Genomic DNA, 11,357 nt, shown 5'->3' with positions numbered 1-11,357 from the left:
TCAAATATTCAGTCAGGCAACGTCCAAGAAGGGCTCCGAGAACTGGTTCAGTATTTTAGCGTTTTCTTTCACCATATATAAAAGTAGATTTTAAAATAGAATTGTTTTAGGACCTTAAATGTAATAAGACTGTTGGCGATTCTTACCACATGTAACAGTGAACAGTAAGGAGGCGGGCACATATGCGGAGAAGAGCGAGATTTATTATGAGCAAATCCAAAATCAGACTCATTAGGGCAGTCCAGGGTCATAGAGCCGACACGGAGCGTATGAGGATACGTTACAAACAAACCAAACACTGTGCTGGGGTCAGAATGACTTCTTTGAAGGTCCGTTTTTGGCTAACTGCCTGTCTTGCAAATGATCTGCTTTCTCCTTTTTTTCTTCAGTCTTAAACTGAAACAGTTTACCTAGACACATATTCCCAGAAAACACTTGTGAAGCCTTTGCAAAGCCTCATTGGCAAATAGTAAATGTGTGCTAGCAAAGTTACTGTACCGGTTTAAGGCCTGTGTCTGTATGGTAGTATTCAAAGCTATATCCTCCTCACTTAAAGAGCAATTACCTTTATAATGTAACATGTGACCACACATACATACTCTGTCGTAAATTGTTGTTTGTCACTTGCTCAGACATCTGGAAAATGGTTGATTTGCTTACGGCATTTCTATTAGTGACCTGACTTTGTGTCCACATGCTCAGCAGATAGATTGGAAGGATGGTATTATGGCCATTATGTGCCATGTAAGCTGTTGTAAATAGCATATTTTTAACACATCCTAGTTATTAGTCTTGTCTTGTGTCCCAAAATATATATAAGTACCACGTTTGTGTTTTCCTTTATTGTGTCAATGAAGGTACCCATTGGGGAAGGTTAATGTAAACCCTTTCTGCAGACACATACCAACCCTTTCGATTAGCAAGGGACAAGCAGACATGATGTAAGTTATTGTCCCCTTACTACTTCACCACTTTACCACTAGCTTTAGAAGGCTGTAGGTTACCTCTGAATCGTAAGTTAACCCACAGGCCCAGGGCTTTGCATTATGCAAATATTCAGGGATGGCGAGCACAAGCACTGCTTCCCCTGGCACGATGGCCTTTCACGTTTAACACAGCAGTATTACCTGCTACTATTTCCCTCTTTGCTCAGGTGTCTTCACCATGGCACACGCTCACACAGAGTTAAAGGCCCTGACGACAGCTTTAAAATGGAAACAATCGGTGTCACTGTTAATTTAACGTATTTCAAATGTCCAAGTTATCTGGACATTAAAAAAAAAAAAAAAAAGATAAGACAGACACAGGTCAATTAATTTAAAGATGCAACCTGGACACATTAGTTAAACTAGTTATACATTACAATACATGTTACACTACATTAGTCTGTGTGATGTGATCCAGAGCCACAGTGAATGCCAAATGCTGAGTTTCTGTTGCTTGCAGAAAGTCAAGAAACCCACTATACAGCCAAATATCCATTTAAGGTGTGTTCCAGTCAAGCAAGGGTACAGTCTCGATTGCACTGTTGTCTGGTCTGCTTATGACTACTAAATGACTGGGCTGTTTCTAGATGGGACTGGACCACAGTCACTGCAATTATTGCTGCATTCAGGACTGAAATTACTGTGCGGATGGAATCCTGACGGCTATTTAAAACATGGCTACCCAGAACTGCTCATGGCAACCTAGAAACCTGACATTAGTTCCAACCCTCACCTGCCTCTAATCTCAGGACGTCTGTGGAAATTTTTGTGGTTTTGATTACATCTTGAGTAGCGGGCATGGGCGCCTCTGTTTAAGAAGAGCGACTCCCTGACGCTGTGGTGTGCAGACCATGCATTTGTTGTGTTTCATAGACAGTAGTGACATTGAGGCCTGTTGCTGCCATAATTTTAAAATGAATGGGTGCACAGACCTTGGCTGTAATATTGTGACAGAGACAGAGAGAGGCAGGCAGCTATGGAGAGCTCCTGTGATGCGGTGCACCACTCTGCAGGTTGAAAACTAGTTCGAAACTTAATGTTTATCATTTAGTAATGTGAATGTTCAGTTAGGTTCACTGTCACCCTTAGTTCCCTTGGGGGTTTACCCTCGTTATGTTTCTTCCTCCTCATTTTCTCATAGTTTGTCTTTGTTTAGGCTTTTGAATAATCCTCCATAGAAAATGCTGTTTCGTGAGAAAGTTTCTTTATCGGGGCTGCAATATAAATATGTTTGTTTAAAAGTGTTAATATAACCACAGTGCTGAGGTGGATTGGGCTTCCTGACATTAAGGGTGTAGTATCTGAGTAATATGTTTATTTAAATGATTTAATTTTAAATGTAAATGTTCAGCACGTATCGCCCAGCGTTATGTCTAAGTCATTTGCTACGTCCACTAACCATTACTTTTGAGTACCGGTGTCACGGGACGCCCCCCCCTCCCCTCCCCTCCCCTCCCCTCCCCTCCCCTCCCCTCCTCCCCCACAAGTCACGTGGTACGGCCTGCCGGGTGCAGGGGTTTCACCTCACGTATGACCACGCCCTTCATGATTGCGCGCACCTGCACGGGGTTCAACCTTCATTGCCTATTTAAACCTCGGTTAGTCTGCTATCGTATTCAGTCTTTGTTTCACGTTATTGTAGGCGGTGTTTAGTTCTATGTTTGCACAATGTTGGTAATGTTGCGTGTGAGTGCCACTGTTATTCGTATGTTGTGTTAATAAATGTTTCGCATTATCGAGGGAGTCTGTGCGTCCTGCTCCATGCCCTTCGGCACTCGGGCCAGCGGATACGTTACAACCGGTTATTATTGGTACTATAAAATCTGTGAAATAAACTTGTTAAAGTGGAGAGAAAAAAAAACTATGGAAGTCTTTTGGTGAATCGTACGCCTTAGAGTAGAGTTAATATAGTTCCTAAAATGATTAAATCGTAAAAAGAAAGGTACCTTATGTTCCATTTTGTATCTTCAAATATCCATTTAACCTGCATTATGCATTTTTTACTCATTCAGATGAGCTTGTAAAGGTCAGTTTGTTGCGTGCGAATTTTTAAATTGTATTGCATCTCTTACGGAATTAAATATGGCCTTGGCAACTACGGTAGCACAAACTACGGTGGCCGGTACTGGTTGACACAATAAAAAAAAACCAAAAAAAAAAACATTTACAATTGGGTTTGCAGTTAAACTTTGAAGGCCGTTCATAAAAGGATTCACTTGCTAAACGTGGATAATAACCATTCAAAATTCAGTACAACCAGTGGTGTAAGGACAGAAGGAGGGGTATCCACAGAAAGTTGAGAGAGAGAGCAAACACCAAATGTTCGCTTTTTAGCAAGGGTTTGAAACATTTCTAGGACCTCTCTGCAAAGCAGCAAAATTGCTGTCTTTGGCTATGTGGCTGGGAGAAAGCAATACCTGCCAGAGGGATCTGAGAAAGAACTGGCCAAACTTATCAAGGCCCTCTCCAAAAGAGGTTTCCCCCATCTGGGGAATTACATTTTAATTATGCAAAGATTGATAAAATCAAAGGCTTCTTAGAAGTAAAATGTACTGCTGGGTATTACTGATTTCAATTTTTTAAATGGAATCCAGACCTGAGTATTGAAAAACCAGAGGCTCTTTCTTTAGCAGCGTGAACATCAGGGCTGAACCCTGAGGTGGTTGGAAAGTGGGTTCAGCAGCATGAAGACCTGGTGGGGGAGCTTGAAACCAGAGATATCACATCTTTGGAATTGTGATGAGACAGGCCTGCAAGACCAGTTTGGAGGTGGGTTAGCCCTGTGTAGAGCTATCTGCTGGGGGGGAAAGGTGAGACCACGACAATCCTTGCAGCATTCAATGCAGAAAACATTTAGACACACAATGTCATCTTTAAAGAGAAGCAAATAAGGTGAGAGGCTGTCAATGGCAGCGGGGTCATATGTTTCCAGAGGGGTCAGGTGTTTCCACTGAGGTCAGATGTTTCCAGAGCAGCTCCCGAGACATGACCCAAGGCTTTGTGTACTTTTGTTGGATAGCTACAGTAGCCATGTCTACAGTGTGGTGCATGTGATGGCCTATCCATCTCACACCACACTGCTCCTCCAACTTGTTGTGTTGTGTCTACTGCCTTTTTTCCAGGCCAGCAGGGGCAGTAGCCCAGTTGCAAAGGTAGTTGACTAGTAATAGGACAGTTGCCAGTTCAAGTCCCACCACCACCACCAGCTTGCCACTATTGGGCCCTGGAGCCCTTTAACCCTCAATTGCTCAAGTTCTGTCCAGTCATAATTGTAAGTTGTTTTGGGTAAAAGCGTCATCTACACGCTGTAAATGTAGGCCACTCACTAGCATCAGCGCCTCTTTGAGCTTCAGGGTCCATGTGGTAATCGTAAGTGCAAGATTTCTTTAATAGCTGAGGTGGGGAGCTCAGGTCCTGGATGCCAGTATTCTTACATAGTTTAGTGTTTTGTTTTATTTAGTTTTTTCCAACAAATGCTAAGATCTCTCATCCAGTTCATTATAAAACATGTAACCATCTAGCATGTACAGATATTGCATGCACAGATTAATCACATGTTTTTCCCCACTTTCCACTGAAGAAATCCAACAGCTTACTGTTGTCCAGTAACCCTACCAGCTCACCTTTGTCCTGTAACCCTACCACCTGACCTTCGTCCAGTAACCCTAGCACCTGACCTTCGTCCAGTAACCCTACCACCTGACCTTTGTCCAGTAACCCTAGCACCTGACCTTCGTCCAGTAACCCTAGCACCTGACCTTCGTCCTGTAACCCTACCACCTGACCTTCGTCCAGTAACCCTAGCACCTGACCTTCGTCCTGTAACCCTAGCACCTGACCTTCGTCCAGTAACCCTAGCACCTGACCTTCGTCCAGTAACCCTACCACCTGACCTTCGTCCAGTAACCCTAGCACCTGACCTTCGTCCTGTAACCCTAGCACCTGACCTTTGTCCAGTAACCCTAGCACCTGACCTTTGTCCAGTAACCCTACCACCTGACCTTCGTCCTGTAACCCTACCACCTGACCTTCGTCCACTAACCCTACCACCTGACCTTCGTCCACTAACCCTAGCACCTGACCTTTGGGTCCCATCCCTTCCACAGCTCTCCAGTCCATCTCAAAAGACTTGCTGCCCTTCGTCATTTCAATTAGGAATGATTGATTATCTGTCATCTGGTTAAGTACTGAGGACCTTCCAAACAGCAAGGGTGAAACCCATCCTTGCCACTGAGCGGTACCGACCAGTATCACTTCTGTCTTTTCTTACTAAAGTTCTTGAATGGTCTGACTATAATCAGATGTCTGTCTATCATACACTGAATGAACTAGAGGGTCCTAAGCAGTCTGGGCTTAAAGCAGCACACTCCAATGATCATTCTCTGTCACACAGCGATCATAACTCCAACTATAACCAACTATCATTCTGTGTCACACAGCGATCATAACTCCAACTATAACCAACTATCATTCTGTGTCACACAGCGATCATAACTCCAACTATAACCAACTATCATTCTCTGTCACACAGCGATCATAACTCCAACTATAACCAACTATCATTCTGTGTCACACAGCGATCATAACTCCAACTATAACCAACTATTGTTCTCTCCTCCTCATATTGTTAACTTGATGTTCCTCTCCAGCAACATCAGAACATTTCTCTCCCCTGAAGCCACTTAGATGCTTGTTTTATCCCTGGTCATTTCAAGACTGGCCTACTGTAAGGAAAATATTCCTATTTTCTTTAACCCTGTCCCTCTGGTGCCACCATCTGCACTGGGATACATTTCACTTTATTTACACGTTATTCAGAGATACATGAGAATATATAGATGGTAGAGCAAAACAGATGAGTACACAAAATATTTAAATGACATAGCAGGTGCAATTTTCCAGACATGATGTTCAGATATGATATGATATGCAGTGTCTAGAATGAGATAGTAACTCCAGACCAATTGACAAAGCCTTGCTCCTGTCTAAAACTAAACAGCATAGTACAGCATGACATGGGAGAAAGAGAGAGAGAGAAAGCGAGAGATATAAAGAACCATTTACAGAAAAGTGAGTTGCATTGTAGAGAATTCTAACACCTATTGTAACCCATTTAATTATTTATTGTATATTTGTTTCACCTATTCATTTATTATTTATTGTTCTATTTATTGTCACATAAAAATATGTATTTGATAAAGATTACAAAGCACCACTGTAAGTTGCTCTGGACAAGGGTGTCTGCCAAATGCTGGAAATATAAATTTTGAGCATATAACAAATAAAACCCTTTGACGCTAAACAAGAGCAAGTCTTTTATTGTGAAATATTACAAGCACTTCTGAGTGGGAGGTGACATCGTTTGAGCTAACGTATATACCAGCCTCAGTTCTTAGGGCTTACAATTATGATTCTGACAGTAGTGAAACAAAATTGTCGAAGGTTTGCATATAAAACCTGAGATGCAAATTTGTGCAAATTCATATAATGAGTAAATGTACGTAATGTAGGTAAAATGCAAATTTTGCAGATTGGAAAATATAACTGAATGCATCTAACCTTTTTTGCATTAGCACTTTAATAAATATACATTAATGCAATGTACACTTAACAGTTAACTAATACATTACATTTGGTGTTATGAATATTTGAGAAAAGGGGTGCCAGATAGTCTAGAATCCTTAGAAACAAGGTGATGTCTCTTCTTGCCAAATGGTGGAATTACAATAGATAAGATATCGTGCCTGAATGTGAGTTAAACAAGGAAAAATCTTATCCAACAGTATTCTTTACATGCATCCAGTGTAAAGAATAGGTCCAAAGGTAACATTGCTGTGGTGCGGTTCCCATTTATTGATGCTATTCCTATGCAAACAAACCTGTCACATGCATCCCAGATGAAGATGGCAGTCATCAGAACCATAATATAGCACCTACAATTCAAATGTCATGCTTTCTTTTATGAGTGATGTAAGAACAGCATGTTCTTGCTACTCAAGGCTATTCTGTCTCTCTCAACACCTGACTCATCAGTTAGTACAGTTCACCCCCTAGTGATCTAAAGTGATATTTACACAATATATACAAACAAAGCTACACACCAAACAATGGCCCCTACCCACCAGCCTCATAATTGTAATAAATAACTACAATTATTAAACTAGTTAAAGGAGAAGCCTAAATGTATGCATACATGTGTGTGTCTTTTCTTCTTTGGGCCAGAGGTTTCCTACACAAGGGGGGTATTTCACTCCTAACTTTATCACTCCTAACTTTGATGCTTCCAATGGTAAACAAATTTTAGATACAGGTCTATCCAAATGTCCAGGCTTGGTTTTCAGCCAGGCTGAATGCAACAGTGCTCTTGTGCCAAGGAAAACCTGGTTTACCTTTCCCACCAACCAGAAACCCCCCGTGTTGGGGGATTTATGAGCACCACTACCAAAAGAACACAAATGTTTTCCCATTCCTGCCTTTCCTTTAATAGTTGAAAATACTGTCTCATACAGATCTTCCAGAAAAGGCCTGACAGAAACGGATACAAAGGCAGGTCTCCATCTACTTCTGATGGACAGATTTCTTTCTTGAAAGCGTCCAGGGAGAAGAAGTGGCTTGGGAGAATGCAGTTGGGAGGGAGAGTCTTTAGTTCAACTGGATTAAACTTCCACCTAACTCCTTCTTGTGTGAGAGCATCCTGAATTCTGTTGTGGTCCAGTGTTTCAAAGACTTCCCTTAGCTCCATTTCAGCGCCACTGAAGTTTGTTTCATTGGCAGATCTTAGGCAAGATATTTGACTTTGATGGTATATGCAACAATTAATGCCATTTATGCATGAACTTGACACCTGCACAAAACGCAATTACTTTCCTGCAGGCAGAAATTGCAGAAAGGCAGAAAAGTGAGGATACCATAGACCACTTCCAGCATGCCCCAGTTGTTTGAGTAAATGGAATTATGGTTTTAATAAGTTTAAATATGGTTTGATCATCTGAAATGGCTGATCGTTGTAATCAGCCTCCTACTCTTACACTCAGCCCTCACTGAAATTTCACTTTCTATGGCAGACATTTCTGAGAATCTCTCCTGCGATTACAAGGATATTGTAGCGGTTTTAGCTCTTTCTGTGTTCAATGACTGGACCTGCATTTATATTCTGAACCTTACCAACTCCTTTCAACCTTATTCTCGGTTTCATTAAAATATCTTTGAACTTGGGGAAAGCATACCAGTGAAATTTTCAGCTTCTTCCTATCTGAAAAGTAATTTTAAAGTCAGCTGCTGGGACGTTCAGTCTCTTTGAATACAAAAGCATTTGTTTTTGTGTCTTTTTTAACCTCTGGATTATCTGCAGATCTGCCTTACTCAGATGAAATAGGCTTCAGCCATCTTCTGCTTTCAAGGAAGTCTTTAACTGACAGCCCTCTTGAGACATTGTCAGCAAGACTAAGATTTGTTCCAATGTTTCTCCACTGAGAGACATTGGACACCTCATGTATAAAGGCTTCTCTGTTTGCAACAAATGCACGATACCTCATTGTCCCAATAGCAATGTATTTCCACACCATTGTGCTATATCTCCAGAAGACCAATTGGTCCAACTAGGCTCTGATGGCTAGTAAAGAAGCTGTAAGTTCAAGCCTTGGAATTTTTGTCTGTTATAAGAGGTGTGGCTCAGGCCTTTCCAAGCACAAAAGCAAGGCTTACCTTTGCCATAGATTCTATTCTTAAGTAAGACACTGTCCCAAAAACACAGCCATTAGCATCTGCGTATACAACAAATCCACCTGTTGTAACTGCACATCTGGACTGACCACATTTTTATGGCTTGATACAATGATTTACCTTTAAACCAAATGTCTTACACAAATCATTCAACCACACACTCCACTACAGTGAGAAAGGCTGTGGTATGTTATCATCCCTGCCAATGTTTCTTTTACACATCTCTTGAAATAGCAATTTTGGAGCCAGAGTGAGTGGAGACAGGAATCCCACAGGATCGTAGATGGAACAAACCACAGGCAAAATCTCATGTCTTATATATGGATGATCTTCCATTGCTGGCCTGAACACAAAGGCCACAGATCTACACGCCAGTGAAGGCTGAGAGCCGTGTCAATTTGTAACTTGCCCCTGTCCAAGTCTCATTCCTTTGCTGTCTTTGACCTGCGTTCTTCAGGAATGCGTGCTGGGACTGCTTGACTGTTATTCATCCTCTTAGATAACAAGAATCCTTTCTTTGCATAAGCAAGTGAGGTCTCTTACCAGTTGAATTGCTTTGACGCTTCTGGGATACTTGCACCTGGTGAAGCATGGCTCGTATAGCTACCATTAAATCTTGTCTGAATCAAAGAGATTGTTTAGCACTGGTAGCTGCTATTTTTGCATCAATGTCTCGTTGTTCCCTTTTTTTTTCCTGAGTCTCCTAGCTTCCATTTCCAAACATTCCTGTTCTGCCTTTCCTGGAGGGCTGCGGCACACAGGCACACGGTGCTGCCCGCTCTGCTTGATTTTAGGCCTGCAGATGCTGTACTGGAGGTTTCATAGCCAGAGGCGTAATGACCTCTAGTTCAGTAGAAAGGTCTGAACTGCTGTCACCCAGCTCTGTGTCAGTGCTTGTCCCAGACCCAGTGTCCTCTACATTAAGTGGCCCAGCAGCATCACACAGCCAGCGTTTCATGGCATCTTTGAAATTTGTCATTTTTTTGGCATCTTGGCAATCTTTGTTGCATATCATATTTGTCACAGTTAGTCCCTCCTAGCTTCCCTGTTCCATGGTTTCCCTGTCCTGTGTTTGGGTTCCATTCTGTAGTTTCGTTTTCTCTGCCCCTCGTTCGGTTTTCCACACCTCTTCCCCATTTCTAGTCCTAAGTCCATATATTTGAACCCTGTCTTGTTCCCTGTGTCTTTGCTTTTCAATGAATGTCTGAAAGATTGTATCTGTATGCCTGTAAGTTTGTACTCTGTGTATCCTAGTCTGAGTGTTTTTCCTAGCTTTTGTGTTTCCTAGCCTCTGAGTTCTTCCGAGTCTCTGTTATATTCTGCTTCCCCTGTTTGCCTTTGTGTGTTTTTGTTTATCATGTATCCTCTTACTCTCCATATTGGCTCAATGACCCTGGACTGACTCAGAATCTGGATTTGCCCCTAATAAATCTCACTCTTCTCCGCATATGCCTCCACCTCCTTACCGCTCACTGTTACAATATTCATCCTGAGGCAGTGGCATTTCCAGTGGAGAGTTGTGAATTTCAATATAAAATAGTCTAATGAACTTCTTTAAATGGGTTTGAACTTTAACTATAAAATCAAATTATCCAATGAAAAAGAGCACATAAAATTAATTTGTATGCCGTATGAAACTTCTAGAACCTGCAATGCATATGCCATTCAGGCACTCTTCAAGTAGCCAAAACACCAACAAGAACTTCGGAAATCTGCAGTACTATATTAGCCTAGTGCTGCTCACAGAAGCACCAGGCACTAGGCTACCACTGCCCCCTTAGAAAAATCAAATCAACGCCTCTTATTGCGCATCAATACAGTGTATTATTGTATTTTTCATTTTCTACCAGCAGATGGCGATCTTTAACAAGGATTGCACTACTTAATAGTTAAGCAGAAAGTGAAAGTAATGATGTGATTTGTATAACCTAAGTGCTCTAAATTACCTGACCCACTCTGACCCCTGTGAGTGGTACAAAAGACCCATTTAGTCTGGCAGTGAGTGCATTACAAATCAGCATCCGAAACACTATTGCAATTTGTTAGATAATGTATTCAGCTTGTCATACATATATTCTGATGAAATTAATGTTAAAATGAATGAATGTTAAAATCTACAATGAAGCAGTTATATAGTGTGCATGGAAACACACTTCCCAATAATAACAGGCCTGTGTGAAACGGCAGTGGGTAAGAGTTTCTGGAACGCTTCTCTCTGCTTATTTTGAAGACAGACCTCCAGGGTGACCCATAACTCTTTAATGATGAAAGGTGTGCTTCCTCAGCATTTCAGCCATGGCACATCTGGTACTTGAGTGGAGGGGAGGAAGACGCGTCTTTGAAGTTCAAAGAGGGTGGCAGAACTCACCCGGAGCTATTGTGTGCTACTCTTTTACCTCTGTGAAGGAAATGGATTACTTTAGAAAATCTGAATGTTCCTCTCCTTTAAGGAGATGTATTATCTATAGGATACTCTCTCTCCTGTTCGCCACACACTGCTCTTTTTTCAGTAAATGTCTGCAGACAGTTCCTCAAGTGTCCTCTAGAGGGCCCCTATGCATTCGTTCTGTCAGCATCTAATACACACAATGTGAAACACACGAGGGGGACTTTGGCCTCTTGGCTCTATTCGGTGTGTAGATATAAATA

This window comes from Electrophorus electricus, chromosome 5, assembly GCF_013358815.1.
Source record: "Electrophorus electricus isolate fEleEle1 chromosome 5, fEleEle1.pri, whole genome shotgun sequence".
NCBI classification, from domain to species: domain Eukaryota; kingdom Metazoa; phylum Chordata; class Actinopteri; order Gymnotiformes; family Gymnotidae; genus Electrophorus; species Electrophorus electricus.
The sequence above is the reverse complement of the archived record's forward strand: the minus strand, read 5'-3'. Positions refer to the sequence as shown.